This window comes from Anser brachyrhynchus, assembly GCF_964034855.1.
Source record: "Anser brachyrhynchus genome assembly, chromosome: 24".
NCBI lineage: Eukaryota > Metazoa > Chordata > Aves > Anseriformes > Anatidae > Anser > Anser brachyrhynchus.
The window spans coordinates 1559064-1577791 of record NC_137717.1 but is presented as its reverse complement, the minus strand read 5'-3'; the positions used below and the strand labels follow the sequence as shown (position 1 = coordinate 1577791).

Here is an 18728-nt window from a genome sequence, read left to right as displayed (position 1 = left end):
AGCCTTCATCAGCCCGACTCTGACAGCAGCAGGCTCTCCGCAGCACTGCTTAAAGGGTTTAAACATTCTCCTCTTGGAGCCGCTTTATTCCCATTTGTGGCTGCTGGTTAATTGGGTTAATTGCGGAGGTTCGTCCCTGCGGGGCAGGGCTGGGGCAGCCTCAGCCAAGCGGCCGCATCCAGACCCAGCTGCAGAGAGGTCCGGGAGCACCGCACCGCAGTCCTGCCCTGCTGGCAGCGTTTGCTCCGCTTCGGAGCCCTGGGGAGGTTGGGTGTGCAGCCACTGCTTGTCGCACAGCGCCGCGGGAGCAGACCTGGGGCCATCGTCGGTCAGCAGCTGTGGAAGGGAGCTGGTTTGGGGTGAATCAGCAGGACGTTGCAGCACTGTACAGGTGAAACATTCGCCGTCATAGAGTTGCTTTTCTTTTTCAGACGTGCGCTAGTTTAACCAAGCTTAGAAGTTTACATTTTACTCTTTATTACTGAAAAGTCCTCATTCAGATAGACACTAGCAAAACATAACCACCAAACCATCAAAGAAAAAAAAAAAAAAAGCTTAGAAAGAAGGAGGCCGGGGCAGTGAAGCCCCCTGGCCAGGAGCAGCAGCCCAAGCAGGGGTGCAGCACCCGGGGAGCACTCAGCCAGAACGAGCACCGTCGGCCTGCGTTGGCAATAATCATTCCACACAGAAACCTGTAGCACCAGTGCTCTCGATTCTTTCCGATGCTTTGTTTCTCATCTTACTCGCTTCTCGTTCCTTCTCTGCTGCCGTCCCAATTTGAGGTACCTGCCTGCTTCTGCTCGGCGCTGGGCTGGGAGCAGAGCCAAGGGAGAGCTATGTTTTGTAGCTGGCATCGATATTGGTCCCTGGGTAATTGCTGGCAAATGAGCTTGCCTAAACTGACCGGGAAATTTTTTCTTCATTTCTAGAAGGTGAAAATACCAGCTTGCAGCAAGAGAATTCGGCTTCTATTGACCCTAACACCTCAATCCTGCTCTCTAAATGCAACAATAACAGAAGCTCTGCCAAACTTTTCACAAAGTCAGCCTTTGTTTTTTGGGATGCTTCCAGGTCTGCCCAGCCCCATCTGGCCTCTGCCACCCTGGAGGCCCCTGCTGCTCTCCCGGGACCACAAAAGCTCCCTGGAGGGAGCTGGATGCTGGGTGCAGCCCATCAGGACAGCCACGGTCTGGCCGTGCTGCGTTCACAGGCTGTGCTGAATGGGGCCGTGGGCTTGGCCAAGTCTTTCCCTGAGGGCTTCCAGGTTTTTCCCCTTAGAGGAGGTAGATCGGCTGAGCTGAAGATGTGCTTTAGTTTCACCTCTTCATCGAGCTGCTTTATATGCTTATTACCGTATTTACACATCCTTCCCCCCCACACTCCACTCTAGCCTTAATTTTCAACTGTTAATCAGGCAAAGCACTGTGGCACGCTCTTCTGTAATTAAAGAATTAAAGCCATACCTGAAGAATGCAAATGTGATGGCAAAATGAAATTATTTAAATAAAGCTAGGCCATTAATTATGCATGTCCCTCAATCTTTCATCTCCTGATAAGCTCCAGCAGTTTTTGGAAGGGGGGGGGGAAGAAAAGTTGAAAAGTCTGTATGCATTAATGCAGCACGGGAAGCCCAGGCTGGGGCGCTGGGAAGTGCAGCTGTTTAAATGCAGTCTGCAGTGGGGGCAGAGCTCTTCTTGTGCACAGCCAGACCGGCACCTGCTGGCCCTGGCAGGAGGGATGTGGGCAGCTGGGGGTGACCGAAGCCTCCGGCCTCGGCTCTGCAGGCTGCAGCAGAAAACAGCAGCAGGTGAGCACAGCTCTTGGAGATGGGGCTGAAATAACGGAGGTGGCAGCCGTGGGTCTGATCAAACAGCTGGAAAGCCAGCGAGGGGTGGTGGTGGGCGAGTGGCCTGAAGTTTCTCTTGTTCCCAGACGTCTGCTCCTGGCTGGGTCTCCACGCAGTGGTCCTGGAGAACCCGAGGGTGGCTTTGATCCACGGACGGACTTAAGGCACGCATGGGGCTTTGATCCGCAGCCCGGGCTGCCGCAGGAGCAGGGAGCCAGGTCCTGGCTCCTGGCCCGGGGCTGGGAGCGGTTCCTGCGAGCAGCGAGCTCCCTCCTGGGTCCAGAAATGGGCAGCCTGTTGCAGACGGTGGCTCTCAGCCCGCAGTGAGCCTACAGCCGTGTCTGAACAGCGACAAACAGCCTTCACCCACGGCAGTTTTCCTGCCGAGGCGCTGCCACCGGCCCCTCCGAGCTCACCTGCTGCCCTGCGGCTGCTGAGGTGAGGGGAAGGGGAAATGTTCAACGCCTGACCTCTGCTCTTAGGGAACTGCAGAGGACGCAATGACTGTCTCACGGCCTCTTTCTTACAGTTTACAGTGAGCTGGAGGACAATTCAGTGCTTCCCTCTGCAGACGAGCAGGAGGCGTTGTGCTTTAGAGGATCCCGTTTAGAGAAGCCGTTCCTTCTCGCCCCGTGCGGTCTGGAAGTTCTCGCTCCCTGTCCCAGGTCATAACCCAGGAGCCACCAACGAATCTTAGCTGATGAGAAAAAGCAGCAGGGGAAACTACTGGAATTCTTGCTTACTGCATTTCGTATTAATTAGCGCTAATTATACCCTGTTATTAAGAATGAAAAATCTGGCAAGGGAAATATTGCAGCTGAGGTTGCAGACAGCGCTATAGGAAGCGCTGGCACTTGAGAGTCAAAATTAGGCAGCGCAAAATAATTATTTTGGCTGGCTCTGAGAGGGGCTGAGCAGCTTGGACAGGGGAATCCCACCAAGGCCCATCCGCAACATGGAACCAGGCACGGGACATCTCGTGGGGGGGTGGCAGCCCCTGGTCACATCCCCCATCTGACCCAGGTTCTCCTTAAAAACACCCACTTAACATCTCACGCTGATACAAGAAGCTCCTGGGGCATGAAGATGTTATTCCGCAGGGTATTGTTTTTATATTCATGTCATTGGTGCAGCCAGAGAAGTATCTCACCGATTACAAGAGCTGGACCAACAGAGCACAACACTCTCTTTTCCCTGGGCTGTTGTGCTTGGCTCCCCTCCCTCTGCTTGCTAACTGCATCCTTATTCGTGTGCCGGCTAGCGCCCTGCCAACACAGTGGCCTCCAATAAATATGTCAATAACAATCTGAAATCATCAGGTCGTGATGCCCTTGGACTGGCTTTATTGAGTGAGATGATTTGAAATATTTATATGTGATGGCTGTGCTGGTAGAAAAAGAGTAATAGAATGGAAGGAGGCTATTAATGTTTGACAAACAGATTTACTTGGATGTAATCAAATTTCAGCATATGCTTGGGGGGGAAAAATCAACAATGTTAACGAATTGCAGTGCCGGCATGCGTTGCTGTAGCCAGCCCATAACTATGTTCTGTAGCAGTTACTGCTGAAAGATAACATTTATAGCTAACACATTATTGCTTACAAAATTAAGTGATGCTTTTTTTTTTTTGGTTGTTTTTTTTTTTTTTTGGTAATGGACACAATAATTCTCTCTGCTTTGGCCACCAGGACAGTGCGTGCTTCTGACCTGTAGGCTGGTGTCTTGTAGTGCTTTGAGCATGGGAGCAGTCCCTCGGCCCATGCAGACAGCCCTCTGCTGGATAACGAGCCACCTGCTGCCTCAATTTTCCCCACTAGGTTAAAAACTTCTTAGTTTTTCGGCAAAGATCAGCCCTGGGCTGTGAGGAATGACTGCAAACCCCCTTGTGACTGTGCTGCCGTGTTCAGGAAGTTTTCAGGAAGCCCTCACGGGTTTTCTCCACACTGAAGCTCTGCCTCTTGCCCTGCAGAACAGTGTTGGGAACCGAAATATTGCTTCAAGTTCTGCCGTGGGCGTACTGAGCAGCACACCGGAGTGCTTGATTTTGCATGTAGAGAAATTGCACGTGAGTGGCCGTTCTCAGGAAGGCGTTGCTAAACATCTGGTTTTGGGGAATTGTCTCCTGGGGGCCTGTTTGTTTCACCAGCATTAGTAACGAAGGGATGCCAGGCTTTTTTGGAGTCTGTGAACAAAAGGAAAAGAAGAAAGGGTGCTGGGGAGAGTAGGGAGAGCCTCGGCTCTGAGCAGCTCCCAGGTGGGAAGAGGACATGGGAGAGGACACGGAGGCTGGAGGCGGGCAAGGTGCTGACCTTGTGTTTTATACCAGCACCAGGGAGCAGACCTCCTGCCTCCCAAACGGGTGCCTGCACCAGGACGGGACCCACAGGCTGATTCAATCCGGCCAAGGCAAATGCCCCTGGTGGTCTGGGGGGGCTGCATCTCACTGTCACTGAGCAAGTCGTCCTCCGAACCATGCCCCAGCCTCACCTGGGTCTGCTTGCCCTTCTCAGTAATTTAGGGCAGGTGGCAATACAGCGGAATTATTTAAACGGTGACTCTCTTCCCTTCTGCCTTGTAATATCCATCTGATTTTCTGTTTCCATGTGTTATTCATAAAGCTTTTCATGTCACCTTGTTTGCCAGCTGATGGGGAAGCCTGTGGAGGCAGGCAGGTTTGTTCTGCATAAAAGGCCATAAATAATCTGAAAACTGCCAAGCAGTGGCACATTTCAGGGACTTGTGCTTAATACTGGGAGACTTCCCACAGCAGCATCCCGTATTGCAGCTATGCGCAGCTAACTCTGGGGTCTTTTCCACTGCACCAGCTCACTTTCCCCGTTACTTCTCTCTGCAAATTAAGGGACAGGGACAGCGATGTTCTAATAACATCTCAGCATCTCGTCGATTGCCCCACACTGGGTGAAGTTCATTTCTGATCAGAGGCATTGGCCTAAAAAGCCCTCAGAGGGGGTGAGCAGGAGCTATGCAGGGCGCGGTGAATTCCTTCTGCTGTCATCCAGCCGTACAGGGCCCTTCAAAATAGGAACTAACACGAGCCCTTTGATCTAGTGGTGAAAGAGTCCTGCAGTTTAGCTCTTGACAAGAAAATCTAATCTGTTTCTAGCGCAGGAAAGCTGTTATCCCACTGCAGGAGCGAGGCAGAAAAGCCCCAGCGAGGGCTGGTGAGGACAGCCCCTGCCGGGGGACCTGGGCCAGGAGCGTGACGGTGGCACAGGGCAGGACCAGGAGGGGACAGCGGAGCACGGAGCTGGTGGCCAAGGAATTCACGGAGGCTTCATTAGGAGGAAAGCGGGCTTTATTTTATGTGGGCAGCTCTGACCGGGAGTTTTGGAGGAGGCGCACCGAGCGGCAAACAGGGCTTTATGTTAAATCCCTCGTTCTTTCCTCCTTTTGGCAAAAACAGACAGAACTTCATTTTCTGGCAATTACCCCGAGCTGAGAACAATAAATAACTCCTGAAGTTATTTATGAGAAGGAGGGATGGATGGAGGAATAACTACACCACATGTACGCTAGCTCCAGAAAGCTTGCGAGACAAGCCAGCCGGGCAGCCTGACACGCAGAATCCCCACAGCTGCCAGCAGATTTATGGACCGCACCGAGATATACAGGGGGTCTGGAGCTGGGCAGGGCACAACAATAAATCAGGCAAAACCAACAACCCGCTCATTCCCGGCTTCCTCATGGCAGGTTGCTGTAGGTGTCTATTAAAAAAATAAAATCTTAAATTGAGGAATGGCTGCACTCCTTTGCAGTATAAAGACAAAGAAATAGGTGTGTTAATATGCAAAATGAAATAACAACATAGAAGTTTCTTGCAAAGGAGAACACCTATTTCTACTCAGGTAATTTAATGAGAATTTTACCCTTGACTTCATCCAAATTAGATGCAAATCGCTGTTGTATTAAGTGATCACAATTTAACGCGCACAGGTAGGTTTTGCAGCTTTACGTTTTAGGCCAAGTCACGGCTCTGCCGCTGGCTCCCCTTAGGAGCTGTGTCCTGCAAGCTCAGCTGCAAGCAGCAGTCCGCACCCCTCGGAGGACAGGTCACGTCCTTACTCTAGAGGGGGATTTGGCCAAGCGGGATTTCCAGGGGCAGCATTTGGTGACCCCATCCATGGTGCGATGGGGAGGTGTCGGTGGCTGCTGAGGGACCAGCGCCTGACCCCTGGTGCAGCCCGGTGTGCGGCTCGGAGCCGAGCACAGGTTTCTTTTGGCCGTGCCCGTTCCCACGGAAAGCAGATGGGTGAGAGGGAGCGAGCGCAGAAGCAGCCACGCAGGCCATCGGGCCCAGCTGCTGAGGTCTCAGCACCGTGCTGCTTCCTGGGGTGTCCCCGGCACGCCGCGAGGCCTCCGAGCCCCTCGATGGTGTCGGTGGCAGAGGTGGGGCTGTCACCACGCATGCCGGAGCTGCTGCTGGTTCCTCAGGTTGAAGAGGCAGCTGAATGCATTAGCGCTGCAGCTGCCTCCACCTCTCGGTAATTCCCTTTCTTGTCTCCCGCTGCTGCGTGCCTTAATGCTTGTTACGTTCCCCGAGCAGCCCAGAAATGCCTCAGCCCATCTCTTTCAGAGCAATGTAATTAGGACAAACGCTTCCTGCTCCTACAGCTGCCGAAGGACCAGGGAGGTGTTACGGTTCCTTACCAGGCTCATCCCAGCGGCCCCTCCTCAGGGGTGCGATGCGGGGAGAGGAGCTGGTCCCTGCCCACGGGCTGACATCCTCACCAAACCCTCACTAACGGGAGAAAACGGGAACGGGCAGAGCGGGAAAGCAGCACGGGGTGGCTCAGCAGGGGCAGGCACAGAGCATGTAGGGGGCTGCTGGGTTTTGCTGTCCCCATGCAGTCAGCACAAGGGGGACAGAGGTTTCACTGCAGCCACTGTCCATGACATCCCCCTGCGGCCATCACCAGGGCATCGGGGCACGTATGTGCCTTTCCGCAGGGTCACCTCTGTGCTGGTGTGTAGGTGCTGGGGAAGGTCAGGGCCCGGGGGATTTAACGAGCAGGTTAAATTCACCCGCACGGCTGCGGCGTGGCTGGAGGCAGCACCCGCTGCCCCGTTCCCTGTTTAGAAGTGGAATTGCCAAATAAATCCCAACTTCATAGAGAGTTAATCACTTGAGCTCATCCTCTTATCTGCAGTTCATAGGTGTGTGCGTGCACGCATCCATACATGCTTTCAAAGGGAAAATAATTATCGCAGAGATAAAGCTTTCATTATTTTTAATAGCATCAGGTCCACCTGTTGAGTTATTACAGTAATAAAAACTAATTAGATCCCTGGTGATACGTTCCCCCTGTGCATGCTGCCCGCCTACCTTATCGATTGTTATTATAAAAACACAGAACTGTATATCAGATCATTGGTAATAATGGCTGAGCCCTTTCCACAGGCGTATGAAACAACACACATATTTTAATATAAATAACTGTTCGCTCTTATTTAAAAAATCTGAAAGGGAAAGCCCTGATTTATTTGGCAGCTGTAGCTGTTCGTCGAGGTTCAGCTGCACACGAGCTTCTTCCTTGCGCCTCCTGGTCTTGCTGCACGGTCTGTGTCAAAGGAAAGCAAACCAAAATGCAGGTTTTTAGAGTATCAAAGCCTTTCTGTTCAGACTTTTGAAGTTTGACTTTAGTTGTTCAGTCTGAATTTTATTTTTTCATTTACGGACACTCTTCAGTATGACTTTGGTTTGCTTTCAGTTCTTCTAGAAAAACGCTTTCATGCAAAACAAAATAATTAATTCAAGCTTCAAAAAAAGTTCCATTTATTCTCCCCTGCTCTCTAATTTTTTAAGCACCATTTTATTTCGCTTTTTTTAAAAAAATACTTCCAGATTTGAGAGCACCAAAAAAAATCAATGATTCACCTCGCCCGGTTTGTAGCGCGCATTCATGGCTGATAAACGCAGGCGCTGGTGCCCGCCAAGCACGACTGCCAAAGCCAAAGCAAATTTGCTGTTGTAAGAGGGCACAGGCATGGGGAAAAAGGTTTGGTAACGCGTTACTTGCATGGGTCTGTAGCAAGAAGGTTTAAACCCCCCGTGTAACCGATGCTAACAGAACTGCATGCACAGAGGTGGATAGATCTCCCCCTGTGAGCGTGTAAGGTGCTTTAAACCGGCAGCAGAATGTAATCACCCAAATGAGACTTTGGGCCAAGACCTAAGGAACCTTCCAGCACTGTCAAGACGAGCGGGGCGATCGGTCCCAGCTTGAAATCCTGACTGCTTGGCGTCTCTGCGAGTGAGCCCAGCTCGCTGCGGGTGCTGCCGTCTGTCTGGTCGGCGTGTCGTTCGTGTCCAGCTGCGTTCGTGCCATTCCTTTGGCTTTGCTTGAAGGAAAAACCAAGCAGCTTTCCTGGGCTGACCTCGGGGGGCAGGACGGGACGTGGGCTCCATCCTGCTCCCTCTGCCCATTTTTGCTGCATGCTCAGGTTTGGGTTTAATTTGTCTTTAGCACCCAGGCCAGCCCCGCCGGCAAGGACACCCAGCAGGTTTTTTGCTCCCGTGACTGGAGGGGGGGGCATCAAAACTCTGAAAATCCCGTTTTAATGAGAAGCTGCTTCTTTCTGCTGCAGAAAGCTGGGACTTTAATTATCCCGTAGCACTACGCTGACAAGCCACCCGGCCTCGGCAGACCTGGGTGATAATTAGACCTGTTGGCTCTCCGGCGGAGGAGAACAGTAATTTTCGCATGCAGTGCTTCTGCGCATCCTCTAAGGAAAGCACAATCATTCAGAAACTGGAAGTTTGACAGGATGCCAGCTTTAATACACCCGTTGAAATGTTTTCCTGTCAGCAGCGGTACAGCCACATGTCCATCACGAGAGTTTTCCTCTAGAAACTTTTTTTTTTTTTTTTGGCGAAGAAGAAACAGCCGGGAATTACCTCCCTTCGTTCGGGTTGGAGTTTTCTGCTTTTGGTTTGGGTTTGGATTTCCTTAAAGAGAGACGTCAAGCAGAGAAGAGAAGAGATGCTTCTGAGTCCCTGCTGTGATAGATGCCCTCGTTAAGGCTAACGAGTTTGGGCACCCTTTGCCACTGCCTGCAGCGGTGGGGACGTGGGCAAGCCCTGGCGCACGTCGCTGTTCAGTGATGGACCAGGGGGAGCCTGGGCTGGGTTCTCCCACGTCAAAAGTGACCTGGCTCAAAATCTCAGCAGTGTTTTGTGCCGATTCCCAGACCACGAGCGGGGGGCTGTGAGCGCTGAGCCTGGTGCTGGGGGTGCCAGGGGGCAGCAGGCACCACTGGAGCTCGCCACGAAGCCGCCTCTGAGTTTCGGGGCCTAAAAAAAAAATCTGTCCGAGATAAACGTTATGATTTATGGTGGTGCAGAAGGAAGGAATTAAAGAGATTTTATAGTTTGGCTACTCTAAGGTAGAAATCTTCCCTGTCTCCGCCCCAGGGCTCCAGGCACCCGCTGCTCGTGCAAACCTCAGCGCACCACATTTCAGCACCAGACTGCTGCAACGCCAGCTGCCTCGCAAGAGCATCATCAGGATTAATTTATGTTTACACAAAGCCCGGCAATCCCAGGTGATAAAGCAGCAGGTGACTGCGAAGAAATGACTTGAAGACAAAATCACCACTCAGTTTTTATAAGCAGCATTTCCCTGTATTGCCCGGGGACTCGGGAGCACCGTGAGCAGCAGGCGATGGCTGCAGTTACCTCCCCAAAACAATTTTCCTGCTAACAGAAAAGCAAAAAAACTCCTCCCAGCGCCCGCAGCCGAGCTGTGGGGGGGCTCCCCGCTCGCTGCCCGTGCCTCCCTGGGGACGAGCACTGAAGGTGTAGGATGCTGGCCTGCAGTAATTCTTTCCAAAACAAAGAATTCGAAAAAAAATCCAAAACAATTGCTACAAAACAGGCATTATGCAAATACAGCAGTTACCAAGACAAAACCTGTGTGCGTAATGAAGAACAGGAGAAGGGAAAAGTCATTTGAAAATAGCGGGCGAGTTAATTGCCTGCATCTTTCTTTCTTTTTTTTTTTTCTTATTTTATTTTTTTCTCCTTTAATTGAAGAAAAAAAAAAGAAAGGGGACTGGCAGAGCTGGAGGACGGAGGTGGCTGCTGGGTGCTGCTGGGTGCTGCTGGGTGCTGCTGGGTGCTGCTGGGCTTCCAGCCAGGCCAGCAGAGCTCCGGGAGCCCCCAGCACGCACCGAGGCCGCTGCACTCTGTTCCCTCCTGCAGCACCAGTGAGACCCCGTGTCCTGAGCAGGGGGCCTTCGCCCTCGCCGGAGATTTGCTCATTATTTGGTACATATCTGTTTTCAAAGGTTCATTCAGGAAATGAGACAGAGAGTCCGTAAGATTGATGTACTTCGTAGTGAGACTCTACAGTACCCGTGCAGCCCTGGCTGGTGATATTCAGCTTTCTTTCATTTTAATGGGGGTGCAGGCTCCTAGACAGTAAATGTGAGCTCACCAACAATAATATTTATTTTCTTAGCTAGGGTACATGGTCTTTATAAAAGTAATTCACCTACAGTGAGAGGTATGCAGACTACAGGGTAGAAATCAGCAATGTGACGGCTTCTGCCATCCCATTATCTGAGCCCGGCCTCCTCTTTGTCATCTGTAAACGACAAGTGCTGGATGAGAAGTGGGCACTGCTGCTGCGTAGCTGCAGGCTGTTTGTCCAAGCTATCTGTTGAATGCTTATAAATAACAAAGCTATTTGCATAAATAATTCATGTGCACACACAGAAACTGGGAGGAGGGAAGGGAAGAGGCTGCTTCTGCTGCACCGCGGTGCTGCCCTGCGCCCAGCTGGGAGCCCAGAGGGGGCACCGGGGCTGAACACCCCCCCCGGGACACCCTGGCAGTGCTCGCCCTGTAGTCCTGGTGCAGAGGGTCAGCTTCGCTTCCCCCATTAATCCCAGGGGATTTCTTTTAATGTGCCTTTAACCAGGATGAGCTAAGTGAATCGGGCTTTACGTACGTTCCTTGACTTGCTAGCACTTCATTTTGCTCTCCTGGCTCCAGAGCCTGCAGCAGCCTTTCTGAGGGGCAGCAGCCCCCTCCTGCCCCGTGGAGGCCAGGTGCTCACAAGTGCAGCAGAGGGCACAGAGGACAGAGCAGGGAAGGGTTTAACTGGGACCACACCAGCAGCCTGGGCAGAGCAGGCACCCCGTGTGCCTACCTTGCCCTTAGGGAATCCCTCTCCTTGGGCACAGGCACGTAAATAGCAGCTCAGCCCACCCATGAAGTTTGCTCTTTCTCAGCCAAGACATTTGGGATTCATTTTTCTCATCTAAACCCATCTCCTTGATGCTCACAGAGGTACTTTCAACCCACTCCTTAGCTCTGCTGCTCCTGCAGGCTGCTCGCTCCCATCCAGCCAGATCATTTTGGGGCACGGGGCGAGCGGCGTTCTCCAGAGAAGCCTCGCCAGGTTGTTTTCCTGCCTTCTGCTCCCTGACTCCTTCATTTACATTTATGTCACCTGCTGCCTTCGCTGCTCTGCTGCACTGTTCCTGCTTCTGCCGCGGCCTGGGAGCCCCGCTTCAAACCTGACGTGGGTCTGGAAGAGGAGGAGGAGGCGCTGGAGAGGGAGGAAGAGGCTGCGTGGGCTGTGCACGGCGCTGCGAGGGAGGATTTCAGAGAGCATTTTATGGCAGCCACTAAAAGTAAATGTGCCAGTGCCCTCCCTGGGAAAGAGACCATAAAAAGAAACAGCAGAATAGCAGGGTTTTTTCCTGTTTCATTTTCTACCAGGGCCGTAGGAATCAATTATTTAATGTGTACGGGGTGAGGAGCTGGGCACCGCAGGGACCACATTGACATGAAGCTCGACGGGCCGATGTTGGGTGAGGACAGGACCCCTGATGTCCCACAGCACCAGCCCCCATCGTGATCTCTTGTACCCCAGCCACATTCTTGTGCAGCCACGAGCCACTGCCCAGCGTGACAGAAGCCCATCTGCACGGAGATGGAGCAGAAAGGACTCGAGTGCCTGCAGAGAGGAGAGGAGGGGACCTCGCAGGGCGCCCTGGCATGAGCTTGCCCCCGGCTCATCCCCTGGGGCTGGAAGTGGCCAGGAGCCTGGGGCAGCAGCACCTGCCCGGAGCATGGAGCAGCCACTTCTGGGAAAAATGACAAAAAAAAAACAAACCAAAAAAAGGCAAGGAGGGCAGCAAGGTGGCTTTAGAAAGAAGCCGGCAGGCACGGCAGCAGAGGTCTCTGGAAAACCTTTGAATATCTAATCAGTTTCGGTTCAGAGTCCGGCCATGCAGCCATCAAAAGCGTCCACAGTTTTGCTTTTTAATGAGAGCTTTTCATACATTAACACTTCATTAAGTCCGTAGCTAAGTCATTTTCAGGTCAATTTAAAACAGGAACACCGCGTGGCCCGGACTCTCGCCTGGTTCTTAAAACACCCGCTGGCAGCCCGCTGCAACCCGCTCTGCCCCCACCGGCTCTCGCAGCAGGAGCAGAACAGCGGGGTTTGGGATGCTTTGGGGTTCGGGGTGGGTTCATGGCTCTGCACCTCCCCAACCCCATAAATGCTGGGGGCTGCCCTGTACACCACAAGAGCTCGGGGCCCTCCCTGCCTTCACAAAATGCTTTCTCAGCACTCTTGAATTGGGGCTGTGAGTTGAGGGGCCCTCCAAAGTGGGTGAAGGTCAGCTGAAGACTTCGCCATGAGCACCCCATGGGACCCCCAGCTCCTGCACCTCTGTGGTGCTGTGCGTCAGCCCCCAGCTGCATTTTGCTGCTCGCTTTTCAGGGCACTGCGAAGATCCATGCCCTGCTGTCAATGGCTGGCTCAGTCCTAACATTCATGAGATGCTTTTAATTAGGATTTTTTATTTTAAAATAAATCCCCAAAAGCTAAAACTATTCAGAAGACTACTATCTGCCATCCTAAAGTGATACAAGCTGCAGAAATAACAAGGCACGGAAACCTCCCTGAGTAATGACTGTGTGTACAGTAATGTACATGCAGGAAAGCAGAAGAGTGAACCTGTGGTTGCTCCCAGCTGTGATTTACTACTACTTCTTTTATAAATTAAATATAGCTGTATGTTAGCCCTTCAGCATAAAGATGGAGAGATAGGGGTGGGTACAGACAGGGGCACGCTGCGCCCGAGAATTACTCTCAGGAAATATTGCTCTATTTGCCCTTTTAAACAGCCATTTCAGCTTATTACGGAGCATATTGCTGTGGCTTCTTAGAAATCCTTCACCTATGCAGCAATCCTTGGCCTCTCCCTCCCATTAAAGGATTTCAGTGCACATCAGCAGTGTTATTAAATTAAGCCTCAAAAACTGGAGGGGCGTGTTGGCACCTTTCAGAGGGAAATAAGGTTGGCAGAAGGTTAAGTGGCAGAGGCAGAGGCAGGGCACCGGCGGGGTGCGCCGCGCTCCTTCCCACCAGGAGCAGCGGTCCCTTCCCCAGGATGGACAGCTCAAGGAGCACCTCACGTTTCTTAGGTCCAATTTGCTTTTTTTTTTCCCTCTCTCATCACCTCCTTCCAAACGGTTTGGCTAATTGGAGGTGGAGGGAGCAGGCAGAGCTCAGCCCTAGCCAGTCGTGAGCTGGGGCTGCAGCAGGAGAAGGCCTGACCCATCCCAACCACCAGCACCCAGCAGGCAGGGTTCCTCTTGCCCAGCAACCGCCCAAGCAAGGCACGTATCAGCTCTGGAGCTCTGGTGGCATCGCAGATAAGATGTGTCCCCTCTGCCCCAAGTGGGGATGGGCAATCCCCAGGGCTCTGCAGTCCTTCAGTCTCATCGGTGCAGGGCCAGGAAACCTGATGGGCTCCCCGTGGCCGATCATCTCCGCGGCTTTTTGTTGCAAAAGGGATGGTGACAAAAATGTCTGTAATATTCCCGTCCCCTGCCCTCTCCTGCTGGCTTGACTCCCAACATGCATGGCACCGTCATGGTTAGAAATATAATTTAGGTGATGGATGGGCTCTGCTCAATTCCTGTAATATCCTCATGAAATTTTTAAGCAGTGCACGTTACCTTGTTATAAATAGCTGCCTGTTTTGGGCACCCTGTGCACTGCAGGGGACAAACGTGAAATGCTGAAGGGGCCAGTGGCATGGCAGGGAAACCAACCCCTCCTTTACGGAGATGGGACTAAAACAGCTGGAGCTGCACTGGGGCAGGCCTGGCACGTTCTCGGGGAGGGGACACTGTCCTGCATGCATTTGACATGGTGCAGTCCTGCATGGTGCTGGCATGTGAGGCGAGCCGAGGGCTCCTGGGTCTGCAGCCTGCTGCAGAAGGCAAATCCACCATTAAGCAGCTTTGCAGTATTAGCAAGGCTAATTCTTTTAGTGGGCTGGAGCATTTTATTTCGATACTGCAAAGAAGGTCTAATACCATCTCACCAACTTAGGCAGGCACAGCCCATGGCCCAAACCCAGCTGCAGATCAGTGGCAGCAATAACTTCCTACGGGTACTGAGCGCCAGCTCACAGGAGGTGCAGCAAGAGCCTTCCTCACCCCTGCAGATGCCCTGAGGCTCGAGGTCAGGCAGTGTTTATGGCCCCGGCAGTCAGCCCTTCTCTTGGCCTGGCGGTGGCAATGGCAGAGCTGTCTCAGGAGAGCATTAGCCAGGGTGATGGATGGGGGCTGTCATTAGTGCTTCAGTTCCTGCTCCTCTGCTGCCCGCTGCACAGGGAAATGGAGACAGCCATGCACTTACTGGGACCCGTACTGTGACCGTGCACAGATGCACACACAAACTGTGTTTTGGCCTCTGCTTCCCCTGACCAGCAGTTTCTACCCACTGCTGTGAGTCTGATGGCACTGAGTGGCTCTAAATAGATTTGTCCCCAGGACGCCTGCTTGGCTCATCCAGGGCTTGTCCTGAAACGTGAGCCAGCCTTCCCAGGTCGTTCTCTGTGATTTTCCAGCTGCAGAAAAGAAGCAGGCAGGAAATTATTCAGCTGCATATTGGGAATAGATGTTGTGGGTAGAGAAAGGGACAGAGATGTGATCGGTTCCCCATGCCGCTGAGGCACGTGGCAGGAGGTGTTCACTGGGCTCGGCTGGATGCCTGAGCAGAGGACGGCTTCCTGGAGCAGAGCGTTTGACAGATACTACAAGAAAAGTCAAATCCCTTTGATTTTTAAATGTCTGGGTCCTGATCCCATAACGCTGCCTGCACTGTGCCCCTGCGTCCTCTGCCTGATGGTGCCAAGGTGCAGCCAGCCCGTGGGAAAGGTGCCAGACTAGCAGGGATTCGAAGTGCAGGGAGGCACAAGCAGGGATTTGTTGAAGGTACACTGGAAATTTCCCTGCCCACAAACATCAAGCCATTGCTGCCTGCAGCAGCTCCACTGAAGATTTAGCTCCCCATATTTCCTCTGAGTTGCTCGATCTGCTCTTCTTGCCCATAATCTCCGTGCTCGTTACTCCAGCCTGGCTCCGCCACCGCAGCAGAGAGCTGAGAGGTGACGGAGGAACAGGCTTAAGGGGGTGCTGGCTGCAGCCAGCGCTTTTAAGCAGATTGTTCTGGCCGGATTTGCTTTTCAAAGCCTCGGAAGTTCGCTGGGGTTGTTATGTTTAACTGCCCCCCGTGCACACTGAATTGTTTCTGGCCAGCTGAAAACCTTCTGCTACATAAAGTAATCTTCTGCTAGGGAAGCTTTTGCTGGGCGAAGCATGGCTCGTTGGTAAAATCAAGCCAATGGGATTGTAGCTATTGATTTTTTCCTACTTCTACCACTATTTGAGTGCCTAGAAAACATTCCAGTAGCAAATGATAGTCACTTTGGGGCAGCCTTGTAATTGTGGGAGCTCAGCAGACACTTTCCCTGAATGCAGCCTAGTTGTCCCACCAGCAAATTTGTCAGAGATTGAAAGCAGCTGTTTAAAACCTGTGTACACACGCCACAAAACAGCCCAGCAGCCAGGCACCAGCCTGCCCTCTGTTAGAGGCTGTGCGGGTCACGAGCAGAAAAGCATTTCCTTCCCATGGCTTTTGGACAAGCGGTAGGAAGCACAACCAACCCATGATGACAACAAAATAATGTCCAAAAACCCCGCCGGCTACTGATGCTGTACCCTGGGTGTGGATTTCTCAGGAAACCCACCGTGTGCTGGGCCATCCGCAGCACCCCTGGCTCCTCCTCTGCCAGGATCAGCCCCTTGCAGCATCTGCCGAGGCTCCGCGTCTGGAGCTAATTAGCTCCACGGCAAGCAGGCACTAGGAGACCCAATCAACATTATTTCATTTATAAACAGGAAGCAGCTATCCCCTTCTTTGCATATGGAGCTAATTTTAAAATACAATAACCCAGCCTGGGGAGGGAGGATGTGTGCTGCCTGGCTCTGGGTGTCAGCACAGGTTGGGCAGCGACCAGCCAAGTGCTCCGAGGGGGGTTACAAAGCAGAGGGTGCTTTCAGGGTGGCTGTTTCCACTCCCTAAAACCACCTCTGTATTGCTGTGCTGGTTTGGAGAGACCCTTTGGGTAAGAAATCCCAGGGTGAGGACCCTGGCTTTTCGGGGAAGATGGGCAGTGAGGTTTGAGGGGGGTCAAAGGGGCCGTGCCTGTCCCTGCGCTGGTGCTGTCCTGCGGTGACCTCCAGCAGGGCACTGCTGTGGGAACCATCCACTGCTGTCCCCAGCAACTTGCCCTCCATCTCAGAGCTGTCACGGACCTCACTGGCTGCTGCAGCTCTCCAGCCCACGTCCTGATGGAGCCTGCCAAGCAGAAGGGACAGCAGGACGAGCCGGCCAGGGTTTGCCAGGACACATTACGGCTGCCCTGGAAGGGCAAAGATCCAGCTTGCCCTTGCCTGGTGCGCACCTTGGCACCACGGCTGATATTTCCTTCCATTTGGGATCTGCTGTCCGCTGCTCCCAGCCCCAAACCTGTCCTGCTGTGCGCTGAGCCCAGCTGCAGGAGGGATGGGGCTGTCAGCACCCCTGGCACTGCCTGGGCCAGGCGCCCGCTGGAGAAGGCTGGGGGGGGCTGCTCAGCCCCCGCTGGAAAACCAGCAAATCCCAGGTGATGGGGAAGGCGAGGTGCGCAGAGGAGGTGGCTGGGGGGTGGCTTTTTGCCTCCAAAAAGGAAGATCATTTATTGCTGCCACGCTGCAGCTCAGCTGGAAGCACCTCGATGCCTGGCTTCCCGTACTCCTCACTTCCAGCAGAGAGAGAAACTGGCTTTGTCATGGTTTACGCACACAACCCTCAGATGTTGGGCTGCTTTGAGACACCTGAAGGCTATTCTGGTCTCAAGATGAGCTTTAGCAGGCTCCCGGACTGTCCTCCCTGCTGCTCCTGCTCTGCTCGCAGGGGCGGGCTGGGGGCGAGCGGCGACAGCGCCGGCAGCTTCCAAGGCCGGTGAGACAGGGGCTGGATCCCGGGCAGGGAAAGCGGGCAGCGTGCCGGGGATGAGATTAACATTCAGGAGCTCAGGCAGCAGACACAGAGCTCGGGTTATTCCTAACAGATAAACACCATCTGCACCCTTGGAGCAGGGCAGGTTGTGACGCCTGCTCCCGGGAGCTGGCGATGCCCTTGAAATCTGCCCCCGGACGGGTGATGCTGGGCTGGTGGAAGCTGGGGGGAGCAGCACCAGAGGGCAGAGGGGATGGAGCTGAGAGACCCCTGCCCCTGGGAATGCTGTCACCGGTACGGGGGTGCTGGGCCGTGCTGGGCTCTGGCTGCTCCCTCGGCACTGGTGTCACAGGGGCTGCTCAAGCTTAGCTGGAAGGCTTTGGCAAAGGTGCCCAAAAAAAAAGTAATTTTTACATCCCACTTGAGATATTCTGTCAGCTTCACAAAGGGTTTATTCGGAGGGGAAAAAGAAGGAAGAAAAAAAAAAGAAGAAAAGGAAAAAAATACAGGAAACAGCGGACAGAGCAACTTTTTCCACCTCTTCCCCATTTATCACCCTGAAGAAGATTAAAGCTTGTGGATGCCTTAGCCTACATTCACATGCCAGGATCTTTTTTTTTTCTCTCTCTAACCTAGTTACTTGCCCATAAATGCAGCCTGCCCTGGAGGTGTTAGAGCCTCAGTGAGCAGCACCGCAGCCTGCTGAGTCCCAGCTCAGCTGTGGGGCTCCAGCAGCCTTGGGGCCGGGCTGGGACGGAGCCTTGTGCACGGAGGGGTGCAGGAATTAATGCCCGAGAGGGGTGGAATATTTCTTTAGAATGTCTGAAGAAAAATGAAACGCAAAAATAATTTGCAGAATTGAGAAGGTACAGCTGGGGAGGAGAAAGACTGAGGAGCAGATGCAGGTGGTGTGACCCCGTGTCCCATGGCTGGCTGCGTCCACATCCTCTGCTGGTGTGGGACCATCACATCCCCAAATCTTCCTTCCTCCTCCTCCCTCTCTTCCTCCCAGGGCCCTGGCAGGACCAGGAGTCTCTCCCTGCTGCTTCCCTTGAACTGGAGGCTCGCAGGCAGGTGCTGGTTGTGGTCCGGGAGCAGGGCTTCCAGCCCCAGACAGCTCTATTCCTCACCTTAATTAAATTAGGGCTCTTTATAAAGTAATAACCAACTTTCTTCCCAGTCACTCATCATTTATTCACGCAGCGCTCATTATTTTTGAAATCCCTTTGCTCTCCCCCCCCCCAAAAAAAGGTGCTCTTCTTTAAGTCTCAATTATCACCCAAACCCCAGATCCTGGCGAGTGTTTCATTCCTCGGAGCGAGGCCGTTTGAACTCTGCCATCGCCGCCTTCAGAGGCATCAGCATTGCACCGAGCCTGCTCCATCACCATTAGCATATGCAGTAATTTATACAGCGATTTTAATTGAATGCTCAGACCTCGGGGTCGCGTATGGAAATTAAACAATACGAGGAGCGGCTCCAGGAACTTTGGGGGCTGCGAGCGTGCACGCAGACACCCGCACGAGCGCGGGGACCTGGGGA

At 53.0% G+C, this 18728-nt stretch overlaps 1 long non-coding RNA gene across 1 annotated transcript; it reads left to right on the top strand.

The window, feature by feature from the left end:
- Positions 1–1588: 1588 nt before the first annotated feature.
- LOC308182569 lies at positions 1589–3165 on the top strand. The gene is made up of 2 exons (XR_013941889.1): positions 1589–2284; positions 2376–3165. It is a non-coding gene; the product is annotated as an uncharacterized lncRNA (long non-coding RNA).
- Positions 3166–18728: the final 15563 nt, after the last annotated feature.